A 15,777-nucleotide genomic window follows, 5' to 3' on the forward strand; every position below is an offset into this window, starting at 1 on the left:
AGACCAGGGCTCGAACCCGCGTCCCCCGCATTAACAGGCAGACTCCCAACCACTGCGCCACCAGGGAAGCCCCAGGAATGTCTTTTTAAGTCAGAGATCGCAAGGCAACATGCTTTACACCTTTTTTTTGGCACATCCACAAAATGAAGAGGGTAGCTTTGGTCATTCAGTTTCCGCAGTATCTGTTCTACTTATTAGCCATTCTGGAATTCTTTCCTCAACTAAACCTGAAAAGAAATTTTGTTTTTAGTCTCATCTTTTATCTGATATCTTCTGTTCTGTTGAAAGTATTTATGGCTGTTTAGTTCAAGATACAGTATTAAATGAGGGAAATGTGATAATTTCCATTGCAGTTGAACAGATCTTTTTGTTCAAGTACAGACTGTCTTACTCTTTTTGTTGTAAGTACAGACTACAACACATATCCCAACTAGCTTCTGCATGCTCCTTGACACTGACCATAAGGAGAACTGGACCACTCTTTCATAGACCCCGGATAAATCCTATTCAAAGTATAATTTCCTATAAATGTAGAGTTTTTATAAAGGAAGAACTTCAGATTATTAGCTCTTGCCCCAAGAAGCATAGGAAAAGATGAGGCAGTATTTATATGAATAATAATAATAATTTCACCTATTTTAAACTGTGTGTGTAAGAAGTTTTAAGTTACTATTACAGGGACATGTAAACATTGTTCTTAATTCAATGTGGTAATTGAGTGAGGGACATAATTATTTTAATTAATTATTCATCAGTCAGAAAAAGTATTTTCATAAGACCCTTACATGTCTTCTGAAAGCATCATAGATCACAAATTGAAATTTTCTGTGAAACTTTGCTTCTCACTAGTTATTTTCCCTTGGGAAATTAATTATCTAATTAATTTTCCCTTTGATTTCCTGTGATAGAGGGATGACCTGTCTTGTGATGGGAGAAGGGGCTAAAAGGAGGGAATTAAACCAATGATTGATTTATTGTTTTAGCTGTTCGAATAGCTAGTTGTATAAATTCTGAAGCTCATAATTTCATATAATGTTTTTCCTTTAAAACTCTTATAACACAGATTAGTAAAAGTTCAATCGATTAGAACAGAGAAAGCCTAGAATGCCTGGATTTAGGCAGCAGGATTGACTTCTGTTTAATTGAAGATTATGAAGAACTTCTAAACTTTTCAAAAGTTGTTTTATTTTGAACATTTACTATGCTTAAAGTACTATGGGACATGATGAAGAAGAAATGGGTTTTTGCTCTTAAGAGGCTTACAGTATATTAGGGTAACTAGACTTGTATTATGGTCGTTCTTTTTTTCTTGATCATTTAAAAATACAAAACTGATATCCTTAATATTGTAGGGAATAGAATGGGCTCTTTCTATGTCAATAGAACCTGTGGCTATTATAAATGTTTTACTTTCTATAAGAAGCATATTCAGATAAGTATTGAGTGCAGGTTGCATTTATGCTGATTCCAGTAGACTTCCTGGCCTTAAATAAGAAAGAAAGGAAGAAAAAAAGGAAGTGTGTAGAGTGCTGTTGATGGATTTTGTGTAAGTTGTGATTTTTGTTGTTTTATAATTTCTTTGTAATTAGAATAGTGAAATGGAAGGAAAGGATCTAGTAAATTGAGGGTACTTATTAAGTAAATTTCAGTTAATTGGAAACAGTCAATTCAGTTAAACATTTATTCATTCTACTCTGTTTTGGCACAGTGCTTGACACTGCAGGTACGTAAGACAGCAGTTCCTGGTTCCATAGAGTTCCACAGTCTAGTTTAGTAGACAGGTAAAAAATAGCCACAATTAATTGGTGTAGCAACAAATGAATATATGAACTAAGGATATTATTATTCATTTACGTGTCATAAACTTATTGAGCAACTACTCTGTGTTCAGTTCAATGTTGGCACTGTGAGTACAATGACAAACAAGAAAGATTTGCTCCTCCATTGAAGGAGCTTACAGGCAGGTTTTATTTTGTCCCTATCCTTAAGGTTTTGAAATGAAGTAAGTAAAACAAGACAGGAAACAGCAGGAGTAAGCTGACTCTCTACACTGGAAGAACTCAAATCAGAATGTAGTTTGTGTGACAATCTGATATTCCCTTGATCAACTGAAAAGGTTGAAATTCTCATTTCCCCCATCAATATTGGAGGGACTCTCTACTACTTAGCTTGTGATAGGGTGTTTTTTATACAGTGATAATTAGATGAAAAGTTACTTTAAAGCTTAAAAATTCAACCACGAAGTAAATATTTATGGAGGAAACATACTAGCTCTTTGGAAGGTAGATAGGGGTGAGGCAGTCAATGGAAAGAACTCAATCCGATAATTATTTGGGACTGTCATCAAGGCTGCCTATTGGTGTTCTGTGGCCTCTTATGCTTATTGTTCCTGTGTTACTAAACTGCACTTATCAAAGCCCTTATTTTAAAAAATAAATAAATAATTGCAAGAAAAATGACGATTCAGGACCTTTGTGACTTTATGCCAGTGAGAGGTGTTTGTGGCTCTTCATTACTGGCTTCATTGTGACAGTTTTAGTGTTTATGTTTCTTGAACAAAAGAAAAGCTAATCGGCTCAGTGAAAATTATTATGTTTTTGTTTTTTACCATAACTTGGCTTGAAAAAAGTTTTAGTGTGATAGAAAAAGAAAATCCTTTCACCAGATACTGAAAGATATTTTTTCTATTAGCCTCTGCTGGTTTATACTTCTCATACAGGGTGTGTTCTAAAATAGTAGTAGATAGAAGTATTTGAAACAAATGTTTGTTTTCTTTGTAGATTGTGTTAACAAAGCAATTCTTGTAAAATAAGTCAATAATCTAAATCTCTGTATTAACACTTCTGGAAGTATCATTAGGGAAACCACAGAGGGAAATAATATTGTGATCTCTAGGTTTACCTTAAGCTAGAGAAAACCAGGTAATTGTAGGAATGAGCTTTTTGGTAAACGTCATGCTGTCATCTGTTACAGTAGATAAAAGATTCCAGTAGCTCAGCCCTTGTTGATATCATTGCCTTAGTTTTAAGTTAAAAGTGCCTCTTTCCAGCTACTTGAATGAGATGCTCTTAGAAAATAGTACTCCTTGTGTTTTAGTCCTGAGATGTACATGCTAGGATTTCTTTATTCCTTCTTCCTAAGTAACTTTAGCTCATGTTTAAGCTGAGTATGTAATCTCTGAAAATAAAGATGAATTTCCTGGTCCTATAATAGCTATTATATTAAGATTTATTTTTTTTAATATAAATTTATTTTATTTATTTATTTTTGGCTGCGTTGGGTCTTCGTTGCTGCGTGCGGGCTTTCTCTTGTCACAGCGAGTGGGGGCTACTCTTCATTGCAGTGTGTGGGCTTCTCTTTGCATTGGCTTCTCTTGTTGTGGAGCACGGGCTCTAGGCATGCGGGCGTCAGTAGTTGTGGCACAGGGGCTCAGTAGTTGTGGCTTGTGGGCTCTAGAGTGCAGGCTCAGTAGTTGTGGCTCATGGGCTTAGTTGCCTCGTGGCATGTGGGACCTTCCAGGGCCAGGGCTCGAACCCATGTCCCCTGCACTGGCAGGCGGATTCTTAAGCACTGCGCCACCAGGGAAGTCTTATATTAAGATTTAAAAGTTTGGTAAATTAGTATAAGTTGTGTTTATCAGATGAACTGATTTTAATGCGTATAAGTCAACATGTTTATCAGCTGATAAGTTTTACATGTTTTCAAAATTAAGCATAAAAGTATAATCTTTTTTATGACATTGAAAGTACTTTCCTTTTGCAATCTGTATCTTAAAACACAGTAAAATTAACTGAAAACCAAGGTGCAGCTGTTTTCTTTCATGTGAATGAGGTGAGGTGTGATGTGATATGATGAGATATGATATGGTGCGGGTGAGAGCTTTGGAATCAGGCAAATCTGAGTTTAAGTTCTCTCTCTGCCATTTACTTTTTTTTTTTTTTAAATAGAATTATAGTTGATTTACAAAGTTGTGTTACTTTCAAGTGTACAGCAAAGTGATTCAGTTATATATATATGTATATTCTTTTTCAGATTCTTTCCCATTACAGGTTATTACAAGATACTGCTTTGTTTTGTTTTTATTTTTTGGCCATGCCACACGGCATGTGGGATCTTAGTTCCCCAACCAGGGACCAAAACCGCGCCCCCTGCATTAGAAGTGTGGAGTCTTAACCATTGGACCACCAGGAAAGTCCCAGGTTATTACAAGATATTGAAAGTAGTTCCCTGTGCTATACAGTAGGTCCTTGTGGTCCTTGTTGTTTATCTATTTTATATACAGTAGTGTGTCTGTTTATCCCAAACTCCTAAATTATCCCTCCCCCCTCTTTCTCCTTTGGTAACCGTAGTTTGTTTTCTATGTCTGTGAGTCTATTTCTGTGTTGTAAATAAGTTCGTTTGTATCATTTTTTAGATTCCACGTGTGAGTGATATATTTGTCTTCCTCCGTCTGGCTTACTTCACTTAGTATGGTAATCTCTAGGTCTAGCCATGCTGGTGCAAGTGGCGTTATTTCATTCTTTTTCATGGCTGTGTAATATTCCATTTGTGTGTGTGTGTGTGTGTGTGTGTGTGTGTGTACATATATCATGTCTTCTTTATCCATTCATCTGTCGATAGACATTTAGGTTGCTTCCATGTCTTGACTGTTGTAAATAGTGCTGCTGTAACAGTGGGGTGTATGTATCTTTTCGAATTAGAGTTTTTGTCTTTTCCAGATATATGCCCAGGAGTAAGATTGGTGGATCACATGGTAACTCTTAGTTTTTTAAGGAACCTCCATACTGTTCTCCATAGTGGTGGCACCAATTTACATTCCCACCAACAGTGTAGGCGGGTTCCCTTTTCTCCATACCCTCTCCAACATTTATTATTTGTAGGCCTTTTTTTTTTTTTTTTGGCCACACCCCACAGCTTGTGGGATCCTAGTTCCCTGACCAGGGATTGAACTCGGGCCCTCCGCAGTGGTTGGAATTCCTATGTTATTTGTAGACTTTTTGATGATGGCAATTCTGACTGGTGTGAGATGATACCTCAGTGTAGTTTTGATTTGCATTTCTCTAATAATTAGTGATATTGAACATCTTTTCATGTGCCTGTTGGCCATCTGTATGTCTTCTTTGGAAAAATGTCTATTTAGGTCTTTCTGTGCCATTTCTTAGCTGTAGTAATGTTAGGCAAATTAGTTAACATCTCTAAACTTTATTTCTCCCATGCGTAAAGTGAGAATAATAACACCTATCCCATAGGATAGTTGTTAAATATGATAACCCAGGTGAAGTGTCTTGTATAGTACCTAGTATGCAGTAGGCAGTCAAAAGATGCTCTTATTACTGTAAAAAATTCAGAGCTATGAACTAAACCCTAAAGTTATGATAGTTAAAGGTAGCTGTAATTATGGAGCTTTAGAAACCTTTATTTAAAATAGTTGTGAGTCTAGTGCTCCCCAATGTTAATTAATTTTTCATACAAATGGTTAGATAATCTTCTGTGATTTTAGGACTGTAGAGTTTTTCTTGGTCTGAGGTAACCCACCTCAGTAATGTGAGAATAATGTAATGCTAATAGCTGTCAAGTTGTGTGAATTGTCTTTTAGGCTTGAACTCCCCACTTTGACCTCCTCCAGTTAGTGGAATTCCGTTATCTTTCCTTACTGAAAATAATGAAAGATGAAGCTTAAGGCTAAACATATACAATTATAGAATTCAAATAGCCTCTTGTGCTGTGCTGCTTCTGAGTTATATAACGTAACTAGAGCCATATCCCAGTGAAGGTAAAATATTATTGAAGACCACTTGAATTTATGTTGTTCCATTATCCTTAAAATAAATACTTGTATTTTATTACAACTTAGCTGTAGAGGATGATTACAGGAAAAAGTGTCCACTGTTCCAGATATCGCAAAAATTGGAAGGCCCAAAGGGGTTTTGTAATAAATTTTGTATTAATCAAGTTCTTATGGTTCAGATACTTTTATATGTTCAAAAGTTACCCTGCCTAAGACATTACAGAGCACTGGGCTGTATAAAAATAAAATTTACCTTACACATTAATTCAGCAGCATCCTCTTGACAAAACTCCCGTGTATTTATACATGAAAATGTGGTCATATTTCCTAAAAGAATAAATTTGCAATAATCCTTGCGATAATCTGCATTTGTTGCAAGTTAGCGATGAATGTTAAGAACCACTGAAGAATTTGGATAGGGTTCATTTATAATCTCAGCCTACAACAGTATGCTGTCTTAGGGCAACCATACCCATCTCTTCGTATAGGGTTTGGTAATCAGTATGGTGTTTATAAAAGCACAGTGGTCACGGGCTCTTGAGTGAGGCTGTCAGATATCCTAGCTCCACTGCTTTCTAGTTTTGTGATCTTAGACACCTTACTTGGTTTCCTCATCTGTGAAATGAGGATGATAGTAGAAAATATTACTATCTCATAGGTTGTGGAAGAATTTAATGAATTAATATGCATTTAAAGCACTTGAAGAGTGTCTGGCACATAAAGGACCCAGTAAATTTTAGATGTTATAGTTGTCACTGTTCTGCAGTGTGACAGATGTGAACTTTTTCGAGTTTTTCATTATGTTCTATGAAGTGTATGCAGAGAATGATAAAATCTATGGGGAAAGAGTGGCTATGTATTAAAAGTACGAGATGGAATCTTCCTTTTGCATTACCATGTAGGCTATAAAATGAGAGAATAAGCAGATAAAGGCCCTTTGAAGGAAAAGAGAGGAGCAAATATAACTTTAAACATTCTAATCAGAAGGGTGAAGTTGCTTATTTGTTTAGCCAGTGATTAACAAACAATTCTTTGAGAGTGGACAAAAGTTGAATAAAAATAGGATAGTATTTGTATATAATGCCATTGCAGATTTTCAACAGCAGTCCTTCAAAGTTACAGATAAATACAGTGGAGCAGTGAAGATTCATTCATGACAAAAGCAAGAAGATAAAAGTGTAATGCATTTTATATTGCTGTGATTAGAGTGGAGCCCTATCTTAAACCTGAGAGTAACTGAGTTTAAGAACTTGATGTATCCTGTGAGAGTATAGTACGTGACTGAGATGAAAAAGACTTAGATGTTGGCACCTTTGGGAGGAAAAAAAACAAACAAAACAGATTTCTTTGTGGCTACTTGATGCATAAAACTGAGAAAGAGAAATCCGAAATATGGGAACATTCATGTTATAAGCCTTTATGCTCCATCCACGAGAGGAGAAAAACGTGTTACACAAAAATGTTTACTACTTAGGGTAATTAAGGTGAGAAAATGGAATAAAAATACAATGAAATGTTACATAAGATCTACTTAGAGCCCAGCAGGCACTCCTGTGAGACCTGTTACTGCCTTATATGGCTTATCAATAAGTTAGGGGAAATACAGGAAGAGAATTCAGGCTTTATGTATAGCATCATTACAACCCCAACTCCCCCTCCTTCTTCCCCATCCTATTGGCTGTTTTTCTTGCTCAAGGGAATTTTAATGATATGATTATTTTATAATGAAAATACTTTACCAATATTAGTGTTAAGTCTTTGACTAGGTGCTTTGAAATGAAATTTGCAATGTCTGTGGCCTTAACCTAGCTCAGTACCAGAGATAGCTATATGTGTCATCAGACAAGGGACTTATGGTAATTTTATTTGATGTGTCGTAGACTTTTTCCTTTATAAACCCATCTGTTCGTCATATAAATGTTTGCATTATCTAATGTGGAATAACTTTATTTTGAATGCTGCTCATTTCCTTAGAATAATACATTATATTCTTCTCATTTAGATCTGAAATTAAGAAATGGGAATTTTGCCTTGTATAAGAAATGGAAATGAATTAAATTTGTCTAATTAATGATACTATAATATTCTGAACTTCTCTGTTGAAAGCACTGTCGTTATTTCAGCCTCTCACTTTTCATATTTAGTCTTGTTTTTGTTGCTAGAGTGAACAAGGTACTTTTTAGTTAAACATGGTACTTTTTTCTTGTTTTGTGAGTTCTCCTTGTTTTAGGCAACATAGATTATTTAAGCTGAAGGCTTTAAAAGCTGTGTTTCATTTTAACAATTTTATACCAGAGGCTACAAACTGGTATCTCACACATTATGGGATATTTTATTGTAATTTCAGTGTTTAGCAACTCATGAAAAATCAGAGCTGGCAACATTGGACCTGTATTCTTATATGGCAAGACTCAGCAGGAGCTGAGAGGTAGCTGTGCTTTAGATGGGATGCCCACTATTCACTTAACCACCATACGCCTTTGCAGTAGTCATCACTCTTTACATTAGATACCCAGTCCAGCATTGCACTTTCTGCATCAATGAGTTTGTTTTGTGCCTGTTTCAGTGGAATTATCTTGAGACTCATAAAAAGCCCTGGTCTACTTAGGCCAGGGCTTACAGTTTTGTTGTGTTTGGGTTTTTTTTAAGTCTTTAGACAAGCAGTATTTTCCTTTTATGATTTTTATTCATTCAAGAGAAAGGTGTTATATTTTATATATTCCTATAACATGAATACAAGGAGGTAAGCATGATAAATTAAGCTAACTTTGAAAAAAACTTAAAATAGTTTAAAATCCAAACAAATATTGCTTTCTTAAAGTAATCACCTCAACAGGCCAATTCTAAAAGTGCTACTCAAAACATTTTTGTAAAAAAATGGTGGTATATTTGTTTTAAATATACTCAGGGATATCAGTTTTTTATCCTTGGAGAGTAGATGTATTTCAGTAATACTTGAAAGGTATATATCAATATACTTTGACAAGAAAATTGAACGTGACAAATTTTATGAATTTATCAAGCAAGAAGTTAGTAAACTCAAAGTCTAACGGGTGACTATCTGGTTAAACCCAGATTTTATCCACCTTCATAGTACATTTGAACATTTGTTCAAAGTAAATAGTTCTCCAGGAAATAAGATATTATAAATATAGGTTTATACCCATTAACCTTCAACCTTAACCATCCCTTCCCCCTCCAAAAAAAATAGAGTATAGTGAATTAGCAATAACAAAAAATAATACTAAAGCAAAAATAATGTAGAAAACTTCATCAGGGTGATGAAAACAGATAACAGACCTAATTTAATGCCATAGATTTAAAGGACTGTCTTTCAGAAACAATATATTTTGGATCAGATTGAAAGAAATTCAGCTGAAATTATCCTTTCTAAGAGGATAATACACAATTGTCAGAACCACATGACATTTGAAAACCCTTACTAATATATCACAGAAGGAAGAAAGTTAGGTACATGGTTCGTTGTGTCTTAAGGCCACAACAGCAAAGTCATAAAGAAACTATATATAATTTATTCATATTATTTGTAAAAATATTTATATAAATACATTTTTTCCCTCCTCTCTGATAAAAGCTTTTTTTTAAAATAAATTTATTTATTTATTTATTTTTGGCTGTGTTGGGTCTTCGCCTCCGTGCGAGGGCTTTATCTAGTTGCGGCGAGCGGGGGCCACTCTTCATCGCGGTGCACGGGGGCCACTCTTCATCGCGGTGCGCGGGCCTCCCACCATCGCGGCCTCTCTTGTTGCGGAGCACAGGCTCCAGACGCGCAGGCTCAGCAGTTGTGGCTCACGGGCCCAGTCGCTCCGCGGCATGTGGGATCCTCCCAGACCAGGGCTCGAACCCATGTCCCCTGCCCTGGCAGGCGGACTCTCAACCACTGCGCCACCAGGGAAGCCCCCTGATAAAAGCTTTTAATATCACAGTTGGCTTACTTCTACATGAAGAAGTCTCCACCAAATTGACATGAACAAGATTTAGAGGTGAGGGCCAAGGCAGGAGAAATAGTCTTATAAGATCTTTTCCTCAGCTGTATAGCAGTTGCTTAAGCCCTAGTTCCCTGTCCATCCCTGTCAGGTAGTGAAATAAATGAACCAATTAGAGAAACTGATAAGTATTTATCAGGTAAACAAACTCAAGAAAAATCAATTGTAGCCACTAATTATAGGCTAAAGATAGGTCCATTTTGATATCTCTCAGTTCAAAAATTATTTTTAAAACAGAGGTATGCTTTAAATAGATGAATTGTATGGTATGTGAATTACATCTCAATGAAGCTGTTTTACTTTTCTTTTTTTTTGGCCGCACCGCGAGGCTTGCAGGATGTTAGTTTCCCAACCAGGGATTGAACCCAGGCCACGGCAGTGAAAGCTCCAAGTCCTAACCACTAGACCGCCAGGGAATTCTCATCAGTGAAGCTGTTAAGAAAAAGAAAACCCAAATCCCATGGAGAAATTTTGCCACAAAAAGAGGGCATAGATATAGTATTAAGTGATGAAGAACATAAGTGTGGGAAATAGAAGAAATTTTAAGTCACTCGAGGGAGAGTTAGGCTGGCTCCCTAGCAAAAAAATTAGTGGGCATACTTAAAAATCACCACACACTTTTGTTTTTTATTGTTTCAGGAGGACAGTTGTGAGGCCAGTGCACTTTTGACTCAATGGGGCTGAATGGGTGAGTAAGTGAGTGCAGCATCCTTTGGTAAGGGTGGCAGATGGGAGAGAGTGCAGGCTTTGGGCATGTGGCTGGCCTTGACTGTGTGACCTAGTCAGTGAATATGAACTCTGTGAGCTTCAGTTTCCTTGTCTATGGCAAGGAATATTTAAGTCCAGGTTAACTTCACTGAATAGGTCACATAGCACCCAGAGTCAGTCATTTTAAAAATGTAAATGTCTTTTATAAACCTAAATCCCTTTAAATATAAATGTCACTCCCCTCTTTTAAATGCTTAAATGGCTTCTCATTGCAGTATTGCGACCTATAAAATCTTGAATAATGGACCCCTGCTACCTCTTCACCTGTAATCCCCTGCCTTGCTGGTCTTCTTTTACCAAGAGCCTTTCTCTACGGTCCTTTTCTCTTTCTGGAGGCTCTGTTCCCAGCTCTTGACATGATTGGCTCCTTCTCATCCTTGAGGACACTATTTAAATGTAGCTTCTAGTAAAGGCCTTAATCACCCTCTTTCTAAACTCTCCCTTTTGACTTCCCATTATCTTCAGCAGGTCTTTGTTTTCTTTGTAACATGGCCCAGATTTGTAGTTCTTTTATTCATGTGGTTGTTTGTGATGCCCCCTGTAGACTCTAAGCTCTGCGAGCACAAGAACTATATATATGTTGAGTTCACTGTTATATCCTCAGTGACTATCGTAGTTTTAGGCAACATAGGAGACACTCACTAAATGTTTGGTTGAATTAAGAACTCCACTTTGAATAAATATATGTGCTTGTACTTTTCCTTTTTGACAACTGGAAATGGTGCAGACTCCTTCAGTAATTGCCATAATTCCTTAAGATTCTTTTATTAGAAATAATATTTTAAAACGTATCTGTGTATCTTTTTTTTTTTTTTTTCCCTTTGGCCACGCTGCTCGGCTTGCGGGATCTTAGTTCCCCGACCAGGGATCAAACCCATGTCCTGGCAGTGAAAGCACCAAGCCCTAACCACTGGTCCGCCAGGGAATTCCCTTTTTTTTTTTAAGACTTCATTTCTTAGGGCAGTTTTAGGTTCATGGCAAAATTAAGAGGAAGGTACAAAGATTTACCATATACCCCCTGCCTCCACACATGCATAGCCTCCCCCATTATCAATATCCTTCATCAGAGTGGTACCGTTGTTACAATTGAGGAACCTACAATGACACATCATAATTATCCAAAGCCTATAGTTTAAGCCTATAGTTCAAGCATCTGGTGTATTTCAAAATAGTTTATTTTTTCCTTCCCCTGCTGGAAGCACAAGGGGATTTTTTCCGTGCTGTACATTACATGGATTTGGACAAATGTGTAATGACATGTATCCACTGTTATAGTATCATACAGAGTAGTTTCACTGCCCTGAAAATCATCTGTGCTCCATGTATTCATCCCCTACCCTTCCCCCTGGTAACTACTGATCTTTTTTTTTACTGTCTCCATAGTTTTGCCTTTTCCAGAATGTCACATAGTTGGAATCATACAGTATGTAGCATTTTCAGATTAGCTTCTTTCACTGACTAATATGCATTTAAGTTTCTTCTGTGTCTTTTTGTAGCTTGATAGCTCATTTCTTTTTAATGTTGAATAATATTCCATTATCTTGAGGTGCCACAGCTTATTTATCCATTCAACTTATGAAGGACATTAGAGCCCTTAGCCTATTAATAATAGTTGTTTTAAATTCCTAGTCTGATAATTCCATCATTCTTGCCATGTCTGGTTCTGGTACTTGCTCTGTCTCTTCAAATTGTGTTTTTTGCCTTTTAGCATGCCTTGTAATTTTTCCTGGATAGCCAGACATGATGTACCTGGTAAAAGAAACTGCTGTAAATAGGCCTTTAGTAATAACGTGGTAAGGTGTAAGGGGAGGGGAAACATTCTGTAGTCGTTTGATTAAGTGTGAGTCTTTTAGTGAGCCTGTTCCTCTGAACTGTGAGCTTCACAAGTGTGTCTCAGTTTTCTTCTCCCTGCTTAGGTGGGACAGGATGGCGAGAGTGGTTTGGAGTTTGGTATTTCCCTTCTATCATGTAGAAGGCTAGAGGGGGCTGGAGTTGAGTAGTTCCCTTCTCCCAGGTCAGTTAGGCTCTGACAAATACCCCAGCAGCTTAGGCTGTGATTAACTATTTTCTCCAGAGGGCAGGTCTCCTTAAAAACAGAGTCCTGGGCTTCCCTAGTGGCGCAGTGGTTAAGAATCTGCCTGCCAATGCAGGGGGCACGGGTTTGAGCCCTGGTCCAGGAAGATCCCACATGCCGTGGAGCAACTAAGCCCATGCGCCACAACTACTGAGCCTGTGCCCTAGAGCCCGCGAGCCACAACTACCAGCCCACGTGCCACAACTACTGAAGCCCTCGCGCCTAGAGCCCATGCTCCAAAACGAGAAGCCACCTCAGTAAGAAGCCTGCGCACCGCAACGAAGAGTAGTCCCCGCTCGCTGCAACTAGAGAAGGCCCCCATGCAGCGACGAAGACCCAACACAGCCAAAAAAATAAAAATATATAAATAAAATAAATAAATTAAAAAATAAATAAAATTAATAAAATTAAATTAAAAAAAAAGAGTCCTCTGGAATATTTCAGAATAGTCCATTTTCCCCTCCCCCGGCTGGAAGCTCAAGGGGAATTTTTTTTCTCTGATATTTGCTGTGGGAACCTGGTTGAGCTCTTGGAGGCAAATGTCACAAAATTGTCCCTCCTATGATAGTGTCCCCTGGAACTTTTAACTCTTAGAGATGTCCACACTGAGCCTCCAGAAATTTGTCAGTTACAGTTCAGGTTTTCCTACCCCGGCACTGGTTCCTGCCGAGTATTCTGAGTCTACTCCAGTAAGCTGTGACTCCCTGTTTTCACCTGTCTCTCTCCAATCTTGGCATCAGTGGTTTGCCCTATGTTCTCGCCTCTTGGATCCAAGAACTGTTGATTTTTCAGTTCCTTCAGTTTTTTTACCTGTTAGAGTGGTGACTTCTAAGCTCTTTACATGTGGAACTGGAAGTTGTAAGTCCCCTGTATATACTTTTCTTTTCCTTCCTCTCCTCTGCTTTCCTCTCCTTTTCTTTCTTTTATTTTTCTTTACTTTTCTCATCTTTCCTTTTTCCTTTAAAACCAATTTAAATATTTTTTTCTCCAGTAAAAGATATGGTAAGTTTCAGGAATATCCCTTTTTTTGGTAGAAGGTGAATCAAATGGAGGGAAGTAAATTGGTGTCAAGGCTGAGAATAAAAATGCAGATTTCTGGCTTTGGTCTTCTACTTCACCAACTGTGTATCTATGTTAAATAGGCTGTTTTTGCATGGCTTAGAAAAATACATAGGATAATACTAGTGATAATGCCAGAGAAGCTCCCAGATGACAATACTTAGAATTGGATTTAAAACAATACCAGTGTCTTGGTCATAAGTTTTTATTTTCTGATGCCGTCATATACCATCTAAGATGGGTAAAAATTTGGGTCATAGTTTTCTAATGGCCTGTGCCTTTTCTATAATAACACATTGCATATAATTAAGATAGGATATAGTTGTCATGGTACTTGGGATTATTATATTTTTCTTTCTCTTCAGAATGATGTCAGGAATTATGATCTCTTAGATCAACCTGTTCAATCTGTTCTTTGGTTGAAAACCAAGATTGAGAACTCATTTATTCATTTATGTATTCCTTTATTTATTAAATATTTGAGAACCTACTATGCCAAGCCCTATGAATAAAATGGTGATGACACAGTTCCTACCTTCACAGAGCTACTAGACAAGTGAAGAAGCAGTTACAGTCACTGTGGTTAGTGCTACTTGCGGATGTTAAAAGAGTATATAAGAGGAGCCCAAAACACAGAATCGAGTCAAAGGAAAAGTTTTCCAGAGAGAGAGGCATTTAAAGTAAAAGCTAAAGAGGAGCATGAGTTAAGTAAGGAGCAGAGATACAAGGCGGGTCCAGGCCAAGGGTCCTTTGGTGAAAATGAAGTGAGCTTGGTGTTCATTAGCGCATAACATAAGGGAATGATTAACTGAAATGAAGCTGTAGAGGTAAGCAAGTGCCAGGTCAGGAAGGACTGTAAGCCTTCCCAAAGGGCATTGGGAGGCTATTGAAGACCTTTGAGTTGGAGGATGACATGATCAGACTTGCATTTTTGAAAGTTCCCTCTGGCTACGGTGCTACACAATTGGTATGGAGAGGTAAGGGAGTTGAGAGGAGAAACCTGGAAGCAAGGTCAGTTAAGAGATTGTTTCATCCCTGTGGGAGAATGGTTTCTTTTCCAGAGTGACACTAATGAAGACTAAGAGAAGCTTATAGATTTGAGTGTTCTTTAAGAGCTAAAACTGACAGTTCCTCTGTGTCTTGTTTAGGTCACTGGGTAGATGGTTAGTTGTAGTGTTCATTGAGGTAAGAACCCAAGAGAAGAAAGTAGGTTGAGGTTTTCTTGGGGACAGAGGGGTGGTGGGAGAAGTGGGAGCCAAGAGAAGATGAGTTCAGTTGGGACTATTGAAATTGATGTGTCTGAATTTTCTATGTTGAGGTAGAAAAATTGAGTATACATATCTCAACTGAAGGAGTATATAGATCTCAACTGCAGGAGAAAGGTGTTAGGGGGAAATACAAATTAAGACTGATCAGCACGTAAATGAACACGTGATAGGGATGCTTAGAACAATACAGCAGTGCCTAGGAACAGCGTCTTTTACATAATGGGCACTTACTAAATATTTGTCAAATGACTAGAAGCCATGGGAGTGGTTTTGAGTGAGAAGAGAGATAGGCTTGGGCCAGTATTAGGAGGAAATGAAGCAATTTAGGGACAGGCTGAGGAAGAAGGAGCAATGAGAGACAGGAAAATCTGGACAGAGTGACAGCATGAATCCAGAGGGGAAAGAATATTTTAAGAGCAAAAGGTTGCCAGTGTCAGGAGAACAAGAAGATAAGGACTGAGAATTGTTTCTTGGATTTGGTCTCAAGGATGTGGTTACCTGAGGGAGGAGAAAGATGTCAGTGGTTTGGAGGGATGGGATTAAAAACCCTATTGCGGCAAGTTCAGGAATGAGGAAATAGAAACAGTGAGTGAGGGCAGCTCTTGCAGTTTGGTTGTGAAGGGCCTGTGGGGAGAGAGAGAATGGCTGCCAGACAGGAAATAGTGATCAAGGGATGGGTGTTAGATCTTGTGGGGGTTTTTTTTTTTTTAATAAATTTGTTTATTTATTTATTTTTGGCTGTGTTGGGTCTTCGTTGCTGCGCGCGGGCTTTCTCTAGTTGCAGCGAGTGGGGGCTACTCTTCGTTGCGGTGC

General features: G+C 37.8%; 1 protein-coding gene across 6 annotated transcripts in view; it reads left to right on the plus strand.

The window, feature by feature from the left end:
- CSNK1G1 (casein kinase 1 gamma 1) overlaps window positions 1-15,777 on the plus strand; it is a 200,067-nt gene that overhangs the window by 52,363 nt on the left and 131,927 nt on the right. Inside the window, exon 2 of one of the 6 annotated variants that reach the window (XM_036841605.1) lies at window positions 10,435-10,483. The exons of the other annotated variants lie outside the window; for them this stretch is intronic. The gene's annotated coding sequence lies outside the window, so the exon portion shown is untranslated. The remainder of the gene's footprint in view (window positions 1-10,434; window positions 10,484-15,777) is intronic. 6 annotated transcript variants of the gene reach the window in all.

This window comes from Balaenoptera musculus, chromosome 2, assembly GCF_009873245.2.
Source record: "Balaenoptera musculus isolate JJ_BM4_2016_0621 chromosome 2, mBalMus1.pri.v3, whole genome shotgun sequence".
Taxonomy (NCBI): domain Eukaryota; kingdom Metazoa; phylum Chordata; class Mammalia; order Artiodactyla; family Balaenopteridae; genus Balaenoptera; species Balaenoptera musculus.